This window comes from Microcaecilia unicolor, chromosome 2 (genome assembly GCF_901765095.1).
Source record: "Microcaecilia unicolor chromosome 2, aMicUni1.1, whole genome shotgun sequence".
Taxonomy (NCBI): domain Eukaryota; kingdom Metazoa; phylum Chordata; class Amphibia; order Gymnophiona; family Siphonopidae; genus Microcaecilia; species Microcaecilia unicolor.
In genome coordinates this window covers 312415030-312428929 of record NC_044032.1, presented here as the reverse complement: position 1 = coordinate 312428929, position 13900 = coordinate 312415030, and positions in this window count along the sequence as shown.

Genomic DNA, 13900 nt, shown 5'->3' with positions numbered 1-13900 from the left:
ATATCAAATGTGAATAGGGCTTGTAAAATGAGGGGGGTATATGGACACAGAAGGGGAAGGGATACCAGACAAGGGGGAGAATAGGAACACAGAAGGGATATGCTGGGCATATGCAGCGCCGATATCCTTATCGGCGCTGCATCTGTAGCTGCTGTCAGGCAGTGCCGATAGCAAATTGCAAGCACTGCCATGGGGGTGGGAGACTGTGAGGTGCAGGAGTAGGACACTGCGTCTGTGAGTGGCAGTGCCGATAGCGTTAAATGCAAGCGCTGTGGCGGGGGGTGGGAGAGGGTGAGGATTGGAAGACACAGAGGTGTTGGGACTCTGCTTCTGGGTGGGCCTGGGCCCATCCAGGTCCACCCATAGCTTTGCCCCTGCAAGCTCAGTTTGGAAAAGAGACAGCTGAGAGGGGATATGATTGAGATCTATAAAATCCTGAGTGGAGTAGAATGGATAAAAGTGAATTGATTTTTCACTCTTTCAAAAAGTACAAAGGCCAGGGGACACTCAATGAAATTACATAGAAATACTTTAAAAACAAAGAAGAGGAAATATTTTTTCACTCAAAGAATATTTAAGCTCTGGAACTTGTTGCCGAAGGATGTGGTAACAGTGGTTAGCGTATCTGTGTGTAGAATGTTTTGGACAAGTTCCTGGAGGAAAAGTTTGTTATTAAGATGGACATGGGGGAAACCACTGCTTGCCCCGAGATTGGTTGCATGGAATGCTGCTAGTAATTGGGTTTCTGCCAGGTACTTATGACCTGGATTGGCCACTGTTGGAAGCAGAATACTGGGCTACTTGGACTATTGGTCTGACACACTATGGCTATTCTTATTTTCTAATGTCATTCCTAAGAAAGCAGCAAGCTAGTGGATGGAGTAGACTAGTGGTCAGTTCAGGAGACAGTGAACAATGTGACCCAGGTTTGATTTCCACTTTATTTATCTCAGTGTAAAGATGTGATGTCACAATTATCAGGAATGGTGAGCCCTTGGACCAAAGCCGGAGCTTTGGCAGACAAATCACCGGGGCTGGCATTGGCAGGAGTCAGAACAGACTGGACTAGGATAAACTAACAGACCCAACAAGGCAGGACAGAGGTTACTAATCACAATGGACAACACAAGAACCAGATCCAGACGAGGCAAGGAAAAGAGGCAAAGGGCCAGAACTGGAACCCAGAAAGGACAAGGCAAGACTCAGAACTGGATTAAAATTGGGACTGGGACCAAGAAATGCAAGACAAGACAAAACACGGAAGTAGATTAAAACTGGGTCCAGAAAAGGGCAAGACAAGGACAAGGCAAGGACTGGATCCGGACACAACTAGACTGAAAGAGACAAGACAAAGCACAACAGGCAAGACAGGGTAGGAGCTAGTCAACAAGAATAATAGAAGCAAGACAATAAACAAGGCAGGGACAGGATTCAGGATTCTCAAACAGGATTCAGGATTCTCAAATAGGCTTGGCTGTAACAGGATTCAGGATTCTCAAACAGGATTCAGTGTTATCGAACAGGCTGGGCTGGAACAGGATCCAGGATTCTCAAACAGGCTAGGCTGGAACAGGATTCAGGATTCTCAAACAGGATTCAGGATTCTCGAACAGACTGGGCTGGAACAGGATTCAGAATTCTCAAACAAGATTCAGGATTCTCAAACAGGCTGGGCTGGAACAGGATTCAGGATTCTCAAACAGGATTCAGGATTTTCGAACAGGCTGGGCTGGAACAAGATTCAGGATTCTCAAACAGGATTCAGGATTCTCGAACAGGCTGGGCTGGAACAGGATTCTCAAACAGGATTCAGGATTCTCAAACAGGATTCAGTGTTATCGAACAGGCTGGGCTGGAACAGGATTCAGGATACTCAAACAGGATTCTCGAACAGGCTGGGTTGGAACAGGATTCAGGATTCTCAAACAGGATTCAGGATTCACGAACAGGCTGGGCTGGAACAGGATTCTCATACAGGATTCAGGATTCTCGAACAGGCTGGGCTGGAACAGGATTCAGGATTCTCAAACAGGATTCAGGATTCTCACACAGGCTTGGCTGGAACAGGATTCAGGATTCTCACACAGGATTCAGGATTCTCAAACAGGATTTAGGATTCTCAAACAGGCTTGGCTGGAGCAGGATTCTCATAGATGATTCAGGATTCTCGAACAGGCTGGGCTGGAACAGGATTCAGGATTCTCAAACAGGATTCAAGATTCTCACACAGGCTTGGCTGGAACAGGATTCAGGATTCTCACACAGGATTCAGGATTTTCAAACAGGATTGGCTGGAACAGGATTCTGGAATGGGCTTGGCTTGACTGGAACAGGATTCTGGAACAGACTTGGCTTGGCTGGAACAGGATTCTGGAACAGGCTTAGCTTGGCTTGACTGGAACAGGATTCTGGAACGGGATTGGCTTGGCTGGAACAGGATTGTGGAACAGGATTCTGGAACGGGCTTGGCTTGGCTAGAACAGGATTCTGGAATAGGATTCTGGAACAGGCTTGGCTTGGCTGGAACAGGATTCTGGAACGGGCTTGGCTTGACTGGAACAGGATTCTGGAACAGACTTGGCTTGGCTGGAACAGGATACTGAAAGGGACTTGGCTTGGCTTGACTGGAACAGGATACTGAAAGGGACTTGGCTTAGCAGGGAACTGGGACAGAACTAGCTCAAACATAGAGTAGGAGCAGAACCTGGCTCGAACACACACAGGAAACAGAACAGGGAATACAGAAACAGCTTGGCTAAACACAGAGCTTAACTATAGCAAGAGTCAAAAGCAGGACTAGACTAAAAGCAGGAGCCAAGGGTAGAGTCAAACAGATACAGACACCAAGGGCAGGGTGTGGTTCTAGAGCCAGGCTTTCAGGATCAAGGTACAAAAGCAAACACACAGAAACAAAGCAAAGCATTGAAACACAAGACTCAAAGAAACACAGAACAGACCTTCAGGAGCAAGATTCTCAGGAACAAAGCCAAGCAGGGAAATGATCTAAACAGGTAACACAAGATTAAGAGACCTCTTGCAAAAAAACATAGGAAAGCTCCCTGGGTCCTTATAAAGGAGTAGGCTGATAATGTCACAAGTAGGAAATGGAGCAGAAGCAGGGAGGCCAAAGAGAGGCTTGGGTAACAGGAAGAACAACAACAGGAAATGAAGCAGAAGCAGGGAGACCAATTCGAGGCTTGGCTTACAGGAAGTACAACAATAGGAAAAAAGGCAGACTGGAGAGGACACAGAGCTAGATACAGAGAATAGTAGGTCTGAACATAAGGGCATGGCAACAACTGTGACATGTGAGCCCTCCAAGAACATAAGAATACCTCCTGTACCAAAATATATGTGACCTGCAAGCCTGAGGGCTATTGTAGAGGTGGACCTTTAAGTACAGTAGGTTCTCCGAGGACAAGCAGGCTGCTTGTTCTCACGATTGGGTGACGTCCGACGGCAGCCCCAGATTGGAAGATCTTCCTAGCAACAAAGTTTGCTAGCCCCTGCGTGCACATGTGCGAACCGCGCATGCGCGACCGTCTTCCCGCCCGTAGCGCGAGCGTGCTCCTCAGTCTTTCTTTTTCCGCGGCTCAGGATGGCTGTTTTATGGCGGTTCTGTGTCCCAGAAAGGCCCCCACTGCGTTTTCGCCGCTTTTCGCCGTCTTTTGGCGTGTTGTTATGAGTTCGCTCGTGTTTCTGTTAAAAAAAAAGTTTTCCCCCTTTTTTGGTGACCTTTTTATTGGCACCATCGCGGATTTCGACCTCGCCGGCGCGATTTTTCCGCCCATGTCCTCGAAGCCTGCCAGAGGCTTCAAGAAGTGCATGCGGTGCAACCGGACGATCTCGCTCACTGATAGGCACGTTTCGTGTCTTCAGTGTCTCAAGGCTGGTCATCGCCCTAACGCCTGTACTTTGTGCCTCCAGCTTAAGAAGAGGACCCAGGCAGCGAGATTGGCTCAGTAGAACATTCTGTTCGGAGCCTCGTCCGATCCTTCGATGTCGATGGAGCCAGCGGTACCGAGGTCATCGCCAGTATCGATGTCGGCATCGGAGGGTGCATCGACGTCCGGAGTAGAGAGTTGCACGGGGACAGAAATCTTACCCATCCCCGCCTGTCCCTGCTGGAATCTTACCCATCCCCGCAAAAATTTAAACCATCCCAACCCGTCCCCGCAAAAATTTAACCCATCCCCACCCATCCCCGTAAGAATTTAATAGTACATAAAAGAAAGTTCCAGTCAGCTCCCTCAGTCTCTCTCTGGATTTGAGCCACAGCACTGTAGGCAAGGAAGGAACGGAAGTTGGAACTTGGAACACTCTGGTCCGCACATGTAAGATTTGTCTCTGATTCACTGGCAGTGTGTGCTGAGAGGTCGCCACATGCATGCGCCAGTAGGTCAGGTGACATCTGATTGTCATGCCTGTGTCAGAACTGAGGTCTGTGCACCAGTCTGGGAGCAAAGAGGATTAATAGTAACATAGTAAGTGACAGCAAATAGACCTGAACGGTCCATCCACTCTGCCCAATAGTCACACTCATGATCAATTCATCATTAAATCAACGAGTGTGACATTATATACTTGATTATGGTCTTTCTTTCGTGTTTCTGGAACAAAGACCACAGAAGTCTATCTGGCCCCATCCTTATGTTCCAACTGCTGGAGTTGCCATCGAAGCCCACTCCAGCCTATTCATGTTCTCATTTGTGGGACACAAACCGTAAAAGTCTGTCCAGCACTGTCCTTATGTTCCAGCCACTGAAGTTGCTGTCTAAGCCCTTTCCAGCCCATCCTACACCAGATTGCCATGTATGAGACACAGACCATACAAGTCTGCCAGGTATCAGCTCTAGTTCATCACAGCCAGAGTCGCCATCTAAGTGTCACTTGACATATCCACACACATGCAGCCATTTAAGGTTAGCACGCCTTTTTGAATTCCGTCATCATTTGTGACTCTACCACCTCCTTAATGGAAGACTTTCCACATTTATGCTGTTAAAGCAAGGAAGAAGAGGAGGAGGAGACAGCACTCAAATAAATTGGTATTCGGTAGATGAGAGGCTGGTGCAGGTGCAGCTTACACTTCCACGGGAAGCCCACAGAACTGGTTCCATCCCCACGGGAACCCCGCAGGAACTGCCTCCATCCCCGTGGGAACCCCGCAGAACTGCTTCCATCCCCGCGGGAACCCCGCAGGAACTGCCTCCGTCCCCGCGGAACCCGCGGGATTCCCGCGGGGACGGAAGCCGTGCAGCTCTCTAGTCCGGAGTGCAAGTGATGGCTGTCCAGAGATCCCATGCTGGTAGCAGTGAGCCATCAAGTGGGTCTCCACCTGCCTTGAGGGCTCCTGTGGTGCAGGCCCCCCGGGACCGACCTCCTTTGGACCCGGCCCCAAGGAGACATGTGGATTCCACGTCTTCCTCTTCGGTATCGGGAGTGTTTTTATTTACCCCTCTCTCTAGACCCCCGCAGGACCCTTCCCCACGGAGGTGTACAGAGGGTTTGCTCTTCAAAGATCTTGTTAATCACCCCCTCCCTGAATTCCAGTGACACCCCATTCCATGGTGTTATATCACGGGGTTCTAAGGAGCGCCTCCGGTCATGGAGGCGCAGGGGGGGTGACAGAAGGCGCAGTTCAAATCTAATTCCCATGACCACAGCTTTCTGTCTATCTGGATCTAAGTGAATCTTTGGCCATTTATGTTCCCACATGAAATCTATGTGAGTGAGAAATCTTACTTGTGTGTGTAGTATTCTGTGAAACAGGTGGAGGAGAGAGAATAGATTGAAACAAAGACAGAAACAGTTTAGTGAAAGAAATAGTCTTTTATTCTCACCCAAATCAGGACTTCAGTTTGGTACATTCATCGGACAGATTCTGGATTCAACCGGCCAGAGCTTCGCCCTTTGGAGATTTGTTGGGGAAAAATGTTCCAACGATAGCTCTGATGCCCACTTCTTATATAGCATTTTCAGTACATACAAGTCAATTAGAGAGGGACTTTTTTCTCTAATCTTGCTTCATCTCTGAATCACACTTAACCGCAGATCAGGTGCCCACCTGCCCCTCCTCTCAAAGATTTCTTCATAGTGCCAATTTCAACACTTTTAAAACCTCTTTCCTAATACTGAGAGAGATCTGTGTCTTTATATCTTGTGATACTGGAAGCCATTTTATAAAGACAAACTCCATTTTAAGAACCAAGCTTTTTACCATTTTTGTCATTAATTTCTACATCTTAAGTTTTACACTCAATTTGAAAGTTGTACCAGGTTTCAATAAGACTCACCAAGCAGTCCTGCTCTTGCAGGCTCTCTGCTATAAGGCCATCAGCTGGTTATCAGGCCTAGTTAGTGCTTTTCAGCTGTTTTAAGCCATGTAGCTTGGCCCACCACTATTCCAGTGGATAGGTCTCAAGCTAGAACACATATTAACAGGAGGTACCGCTGACATGCTTCGAGCAAAGGCGAAGAAGCACCGCCATCGGTCACCTTCCCGTTACGGTACCCAGAGCTCCGGGATGCCGAGGGAATCGGCACCCAGAAAGCGTCGACGCCGGGAGGACCGCTCACCCTCCATCCAGGAGGTGTCGATGCGCTCTGCTCCGGACAGCCCGGTACCACCTCCGTGCCCCAGACAGATTCTCACCTCGTCGCCGGTACTGGCCCCACAGCCTTGCCCGATGGACACTCTAGACGAGCGTCTCCAAGCCATACTTCCAGGGATTCTGGAAGGACTGCTGCGGCCACCTGCTCCGGTACCGTCGGTACTTGCGCCGCCGGTACCGTCGAGAGATGCGGCGGTTGGCTCCCCGTCCGTGGTGAGGACCGTGATGCCGGTATCGCTTGCAGCATCGGCGTCTGCTGCCACCCAAGTTGACTCCCCGTCGACGTCGCTGGAGGGAGCTTTGTCGCCGTCGGCACGGGGGTCTTCTTCTCGGTACCGCCATGGAGGACATAGTTCCTCGGCATCGAGACGGGCCTGGCTTCGGACCGAAGTTTGTGAACTGGTGTCCGATACCGAGGGTGAGGCCTCGTGGGAGGCGGAGGAAGACCCCAGATATTTCTCTGACGAGGAGTCTTGTGGTCTTCCTTCTGATCCCACTCCTTCGCCAGAGAGAAAGCTTTCTCCCCCGGAGAGTCTGTCTTTCTCGTCATTTGTCCGGGAAATGTCTATGGCCATTCCCTTCCCGGTGGTTACTGAGGATGAGCCCAGGGCTGAGATGTTCGAGGTCCTGGACTATCCTTCCCCACCTAAGGAGTCGTCCACTGTGCCCCTTCATAATGTCCTGAAGCAGACATTGATGGCGAACTGGACGAAACCCTTAACTAATCCCACTATTCCCAAGAAGATTGAGTCCCAGTATCAGATCCATGGGGACCCAGAGTTAATGAAGACCCAGTTGCCTCATGACTACTTCTATCCCACTGTCAGTTGGTGTACCTCAGGGATCTGTCCTGGGACCTTCTCTTCTCCATCTATACTTCTTCCCTTGGTACTCTGATCTCATCCCATGGTTTTCAGTATCATCTTTACGCTGATGACTCCCAGATCTACCTCTCCACACCAGAAATCTCAGCTGAAACCCAGGCCAAAGTATCAGCCTGCCTGTCTCACATTGCTGCCTGGATGTCTCAGCGCCATCTGAAACTAAACATGACCAAGACTGAGCTTCTTATCTTTCCCCCTAAACCAACCTATCCTCCTCCCCCATTCTCTATTTCTGTGGATAACACTCATCCTTCCTGTCTCATCAGCTCGTAACCTTGGGGTCATCTTCGACTTCTCCCTCTCCTTTTCTGCACATATTCAACAGACTGCTAAAACCTGTCGTTTCTTTCTCTATAATATCAGCAAAATTCGCCCTTTCCTTTCTGAGCACACAACCAGAACCCTCATCCACGCTCTTATTACCTCTTGCTTAGACTATTGCAACTTCCTTCTCACAGGTCTCCCACTTAGCCATCTCTCTCCTCTTCAATCTGTTCAAAATTCTGCTGCACGACTAATATTCCGCCAGGGTTGTTATGCTCATATTAGCCCTCTCCTCAAGCCACTTCACTGGCTTCCTATCCTATTCCACATACAGTTCAAACTCCTCTTATTGACCTATAAGTGCATTCACTCTGCATCTCCTCAGTACCTCTCCACTCTCATCTCTCTCTACATTCCATCCCGGGAACTCCGTACACTGGGTAAATCTCTCTTATCTGCACCCTTCTCCTCCACCGCTAACTCCAGACTCCGTTCCTTTTATCTTGCTGCACCATATGCCTGGAATAGACTTCCTGAGCCTGTACTTCAAGCTCCATCTCTGGCCGTCTTCAAATCTAAGCTAAAAGCCCACCTTTTTGATGCTGCTTTTAACTCCTAACCCTTATTCACTTGTTCAGAACCTTATCATTCTCACCTTAATATTCCCTTATCTCTTGTTTGTCCTGTTTGTCTGTCCTAATGTTATGACTGTGCCCCTGTGTCATGCTCTCATTCATCTCGCCCCCTGGTGGTCAGACCTGGTGGTCGCAATGGACTGTCTGTTTGTGGTTTTTCTGGTTCCAGAAGTCATGCAGGTCTGGTCCGGATTTTCTAGCCTGCCAGTTGGTCTTGAGACTTTTTGGAACTAAGCATTTTCTGTACCTGGTGACCTCCCTGGCTGTTGGCCTTTATTAACCACCTGGAAGCTTTCCTGGTTTTCCTTGCAACAGAGCTCTTCAGAGGTGTGTCTTCTGCGATTGATTATTGCTGTGCTTCCTTGCTACTTTCAGTTTCTGCCTTTCTCTGCCTTTGAACCTTTGCCTGGACCTGGACTTTGACTTTGCTTGCCGCCTGCCTTTGAACCTTTGCGTGGACCTGGACTTTGACTTTGCTTGCTGCCTGCCTTTGAACCTTTGCCTGGACCTGGACTTTGACTTTGCTTGTCGCCTGCCTTTGAACCTTGGCCTGGACCTTGCCTTTATTTGCCTGCTCACGGCTCTGCTGGGTTTGTGGACTATCTTCCTGCTCTCTGCTGTGGTTTCTGTTCTGGACCTGCCACTCCAGTCTGGAGGGTACCGGTCTGTCTGGGTTCTGCCTTGTTCCCGGGGGGTGTTCCTCCTGCCACTGCCGCTCCTCGGCAGTAGCCCAAGGGCTCACTATCCAGTGTTTCGTGTGAAGCGTGACACCTAATTAGATTGTAAGCTCTGTCGAGCAGGGACTGTCTCTTCATGTTCAAGTGCATAGCGCTGCGTACGTCTAGTAGCGCTATAGAAATGATAAGTAGTAGTAGTAGGAGTTGTGGATCTGGCTCAAAAAAGTCAAGAGTACTAGGGATTACGCCTCGGCGCCCCTGGGGCGGGAGTCTAGGACTCTGGACTCTTTTGGGAGGAAGGCCTACCATTCTGCTATGCTCGTGTCCAAGATCCAATCCTACCAGCTCTACACGAGCATCCACATGTGGAATAATGTGCGGCAGCTGACAGACTTGGTCGATAAGCTCCCGTTGGAGCAGGCCAAGACTTTTCAGGAGGTGGTCAGGCAGCTGAAGGCGTGTCGCAAATTCCTGTCCAGGGGTGTTTACGACACTTTTCATGTTGCGTCCAGGGCCGCTGCTCAAGGGATAGTGATGCGCAGACTCTCATGGTGGAGGAGTGGCCTAGTGGTTAGGGTGGTGGATTCTGGTCCTGGGGAACTGAGGAACTGAGTTCGATTCCCACTTCAGGCACAGCTCCTTGTGACTCTGGACAAGTCACTTAACCCTCCATTGCCCTAGGTACAAATAAGTACCTGTATATGTAAGTTGCATTGAGCCTGCCATGAGTGGGAAAGCATGGGGTACAAATGTAACTAAAATAAATGGCTGTGTGCCTCTGACCTGGAGAATAGAGTCCAGCAGCAGATTGCGGATGCTTCTTGCCTGGGGGATAACATTTTTGGTGAGCGAGTCGAACAGGGGTAGAACAGCTCCACCAGCGGGACACCGCATTCAACAAGCTCTCCCACCGGACGCCTTCAGCATCTACCTCAACAGGTAGACGTTTTTATGGGGGAAGGAGGAATGCTCCTTACGCTTATAATAAGCGTAGGTACAATCCACCTTCCCGCCAGCCTGCTCAGGCTAAACCCCAGGGCGCTCGTTCACGTCAACAGCGTGCGCCTCCTCAGGCCCCTGCAGCTCCCCAGCAAAAGCAAGGGACGGGCTTTTGACTGGCTCCAGATGAGCATAGCCGACATAAAATTATCTGTGCCGGACGATCTGCCGGTAGGAGGGAGGTTAAAGTTTTTTCACCAAAGGTGGCCTCTTGTAACCTCCGATCGGTGGGTTCTCCAAATAGTCTGGCTAGGCTACTCCCTCAATTTGATCTCCAGACCTCCAAATTGCCCACTGGGAGCTCAGTCTTTCAGTTTCCAGCACAGGCAGGTACTTGCACCTTCTCAGCTCCAATGCGGTCGAGCCCGTGCCACCGGGGCAGGAAGGGCTGGGATTCTATTCCAAGTACTTCTTTGTGGAAAAGAAAACAGGGGGGATGCGTCCCATCCTAGACCTAAGGGCCCTGAACAAATATCTGGTCCGAGAAAAGTTCTCATGATTCAGAAAAACGATTGGCAATGCTCTCTGGACTTAAAGGATGCTTATACTCGCATCCCGATACTGCCAGCTCACAGACAGTATCTTCTATTCCGTCTGGGAACATGGCATTTTCAGTACTATGTGCTACCATTGGTCTCGCCTCTGCGCCCAGGGTGTTCACAAAATGCCTGGCAGTCGTAGTGACATACCTATGCAGGCTGGGAGTGCATGTGTTCCCTTATCTCAACGATTGGCTGGTAAAGAACACCTCGGAGGCAGGAGCTCTACAGTCCATGCAGATGACTATTCAGCTTCTGCAGCTACTAGGGTTTGTGATAAATTATCCAAAGTCCCATCTTCTTCCAGTGCAAAAACTATAATTCATAGGAGCTCTGCTAGACTCCCAGACTGCTCATGCCTACCTCCCTGAAGTGAGGACAGACAATCTTCTGTCACTTGTCTCCTGGGTACGAGCGTCTCAGCAGATCACAGCTCGGCAGATGTTGAGATTGCTCAGCCACATGGCCTCTACAGTTCATGTGACTCCCATGTCTCGTCTTCACATGAGATCTGCTCAATGAACCCTAGCTTCCCAGTGGTACCAAGCCGCGGGGGATCTAGAAGACGTGATTCGGTTGTCCACAGTTTTTCTCAAACCTCTGCATTGGTGGACAATTCACTCCAATTTGACCTTGGGACGTCCCTTTCAAATTCCTCAGCCGCAAAAAGTGCTGACTATGGATGTGTCTCTCCTGGGGTGGGGAGCTCATGTCGATGGGATTCACACCCAAGGAAGTTGGTCCCTCTAGGAGACAGGTTTTCAGATCAACCTCCTGGAGTTACGAGCGGTCTGGAATGCGCTAAAGGCTTTCAGAGATCGGCTATCCAACCAAATTATCCAAATTCAGACAGACAATCAGGTTGCCATGTATTACATCAACAAGCAGGGGGGCACCGGATCTCACCCCCTGTGTCAGGAAGCTGTCAGGATGTGGCTTTGGGCTCGCCAGCACGGCATGTTTCTCCAAGCTACCTATCTGGCAGGCGTAAACAACAGTCTGGCCGACAGGTTCAGCAGGATAATGCAACCTCACGAGTGGTCTCTCAACTCGAGAGTAGTACGCAAGCTCTTTCAAGCGTGGGGCACCCCCTTGGTAGATCTTTTTGCCACTCAGATCAATCACAAGGTCCCTTGGTTCTGTTCCAGACTTCAGGCCCATGGCAGACTAACGTCGGATGCCTTTCTCCTTCATTGGGGGAAGGGCCTCCTGTATGCGTATCCTCCCATACCCTTGGTAGGGAAGACTTTGCTGAAACTCAAGCAGGATCGTGGAACCATGATTCTGATCGCTCCCTTCTGGCCGTGTCAGATCTGGTTCCCTCTTCTTCTGGAGTTGTCCTCCAAAGAACCGTGGAGATTGGAGTGTTTTCCAACCCTCATCACTCAGAACAAGGGGGCGCTTCTGCATCCCAACCTCCAGTCTCTGGCTCTCATGGCCTGGATATTGAGAGAGTAGACTTCGCCTCCTTGGGTCTTTCTGAGGGTGTCTCCCGAGTCTTGCTTGCTTCCAGAAAAGATTCCACGAAGAGGTGTTATGCTTTCAAATGGGTTTGCTGTCTGGTGTGACAGCAAGGCCATAGATCCTCGTTCTTGTCCTACACAGACCCTGCTTGAATATCTTCTGCACTTGTCTGAGTCTGTTCTCAAGACCAACTCTGTAAGGTTTCACCTTAGCGCGATTAGTGCTTTTCATTAACGTGTAGAGGGTAAGCCTATCTCAGGACAGCCTTTAGTTGTTCGCTTTATGAGAGGTTTGCTTTTGTCAAAGCCCCCTATCAAGCCTCCTACTGTGTCATGGGATCTCAATGTCATTCTCACCCAGCTGATGAAACCTCCTTTTGAGCCACTGGATTCCTGCCATCTGAAGTTCTTGACTTGGAAGGTCATTTTCTTGGTGGCAGTCACTTCAGCTCATAGAGTCAGAGCTTCAAGCCTTGGTAGCTCATGCGCCTTAGACTAAATTTCATCATAACAGAGTAGTCCTCCGTACTCACCCTAAGTTCTTGTCGAAGGTGGTGTCAGAGTTCCATCTTAACCAGTCAATTGTCTTGCCAACATTCTTTCCCCGTCCTCATACCCACCCTGCTGAAAGTCAGTTGCACACATTGGACTGCAAGCGAGCGTTGGCCTTCTGGAGTAGACAAGCCCATTCAGACAGTCCGCCCAAATGTTTGTTTCTTTTGATCCCAACAGAAGGGGAGTGTCTGTCGGGAAACACACCATCTCCAATTGGCTAGCAGATTGCATATCCTTCACTTACGCCCAAGCTGGGCCGATTCTTGAGGGTCATGTCACGTCTCATAGTGTTAGAGCCATGGCAGCGTCAGTGGCCCACTTGAAGTCAGCCACTATTGAGGAGATTTGCAAGGCTGCGACGTGGTCATCTGTCTACACATTCACATCTCATTACTGCCTACAGCAGGATACCCGACACGACAGTCGGTTCGGGCAGTCGGTGCTGCAGAATCTGTTTGGGGTTTAGGATCCAACTCCACCCCCCTAGGCCCATTTTTATTCTGTTCCAGGCTGCACTCTCAGTTAGTTGTAATTGTTTAGGTCAATCTCAGTTATGTCCTTGCCGTTGCGAGGTCCAATTGACCAATGTTTGTTGTTTTGAGTGAGCCTGGGCCTAGGAATACCCCAATCGTGAGAACAAGCAGCCTGCTTGTCCTCGGAGAAAGCGAGGTTACTAACCTGTAGCAGGTATTCTCCGAGGACAGCAGGTTGATTGTTCTCACAAACCCGCCCTCCTCCCCTTTGGAGTTGTGTCTTCCCTTGTCTTTTGCTTTCTACTGGACTGAGGAGCACGCTCGCGCTATGGGCGGGAAGACGGTGGCGCATGCGCGGTTTGCGCATGTGCATGCGGGGGCTAGCAAACTTTGTTGCTAGGAAGATCTTCCGATCTGGGGCTGCAGTCAGACGTCATCCAATCGTGAGAACAATCAGCCTTCTGTCCTCGGAGAATACCTGCTACAGGTTAGTAACCTCACGTTTTCTCTGCTCCTGGAGGTTCACCATACAATATGAAGGGGTTTAGGTGGGATTTGTTCACTTCACTGACCACTAGGCTGCCCCTCTGCATTGCTGGGATATCTGTGTGGGCAGTTCACCAGGAATGCTGCCAGACATCCCTATGGCTTGTTTTTCTCTGGATCTTTTTTTTTCTTCACAAAATAATACTTACAGATGTGTTCAGCTAGAGCTCAAAGCCATAACTGAACCTGAAATGTAGATGTTTTTCTGGTACAGTCATGGGTATGAGCTAGATGTTTTTTTTGAAACATTT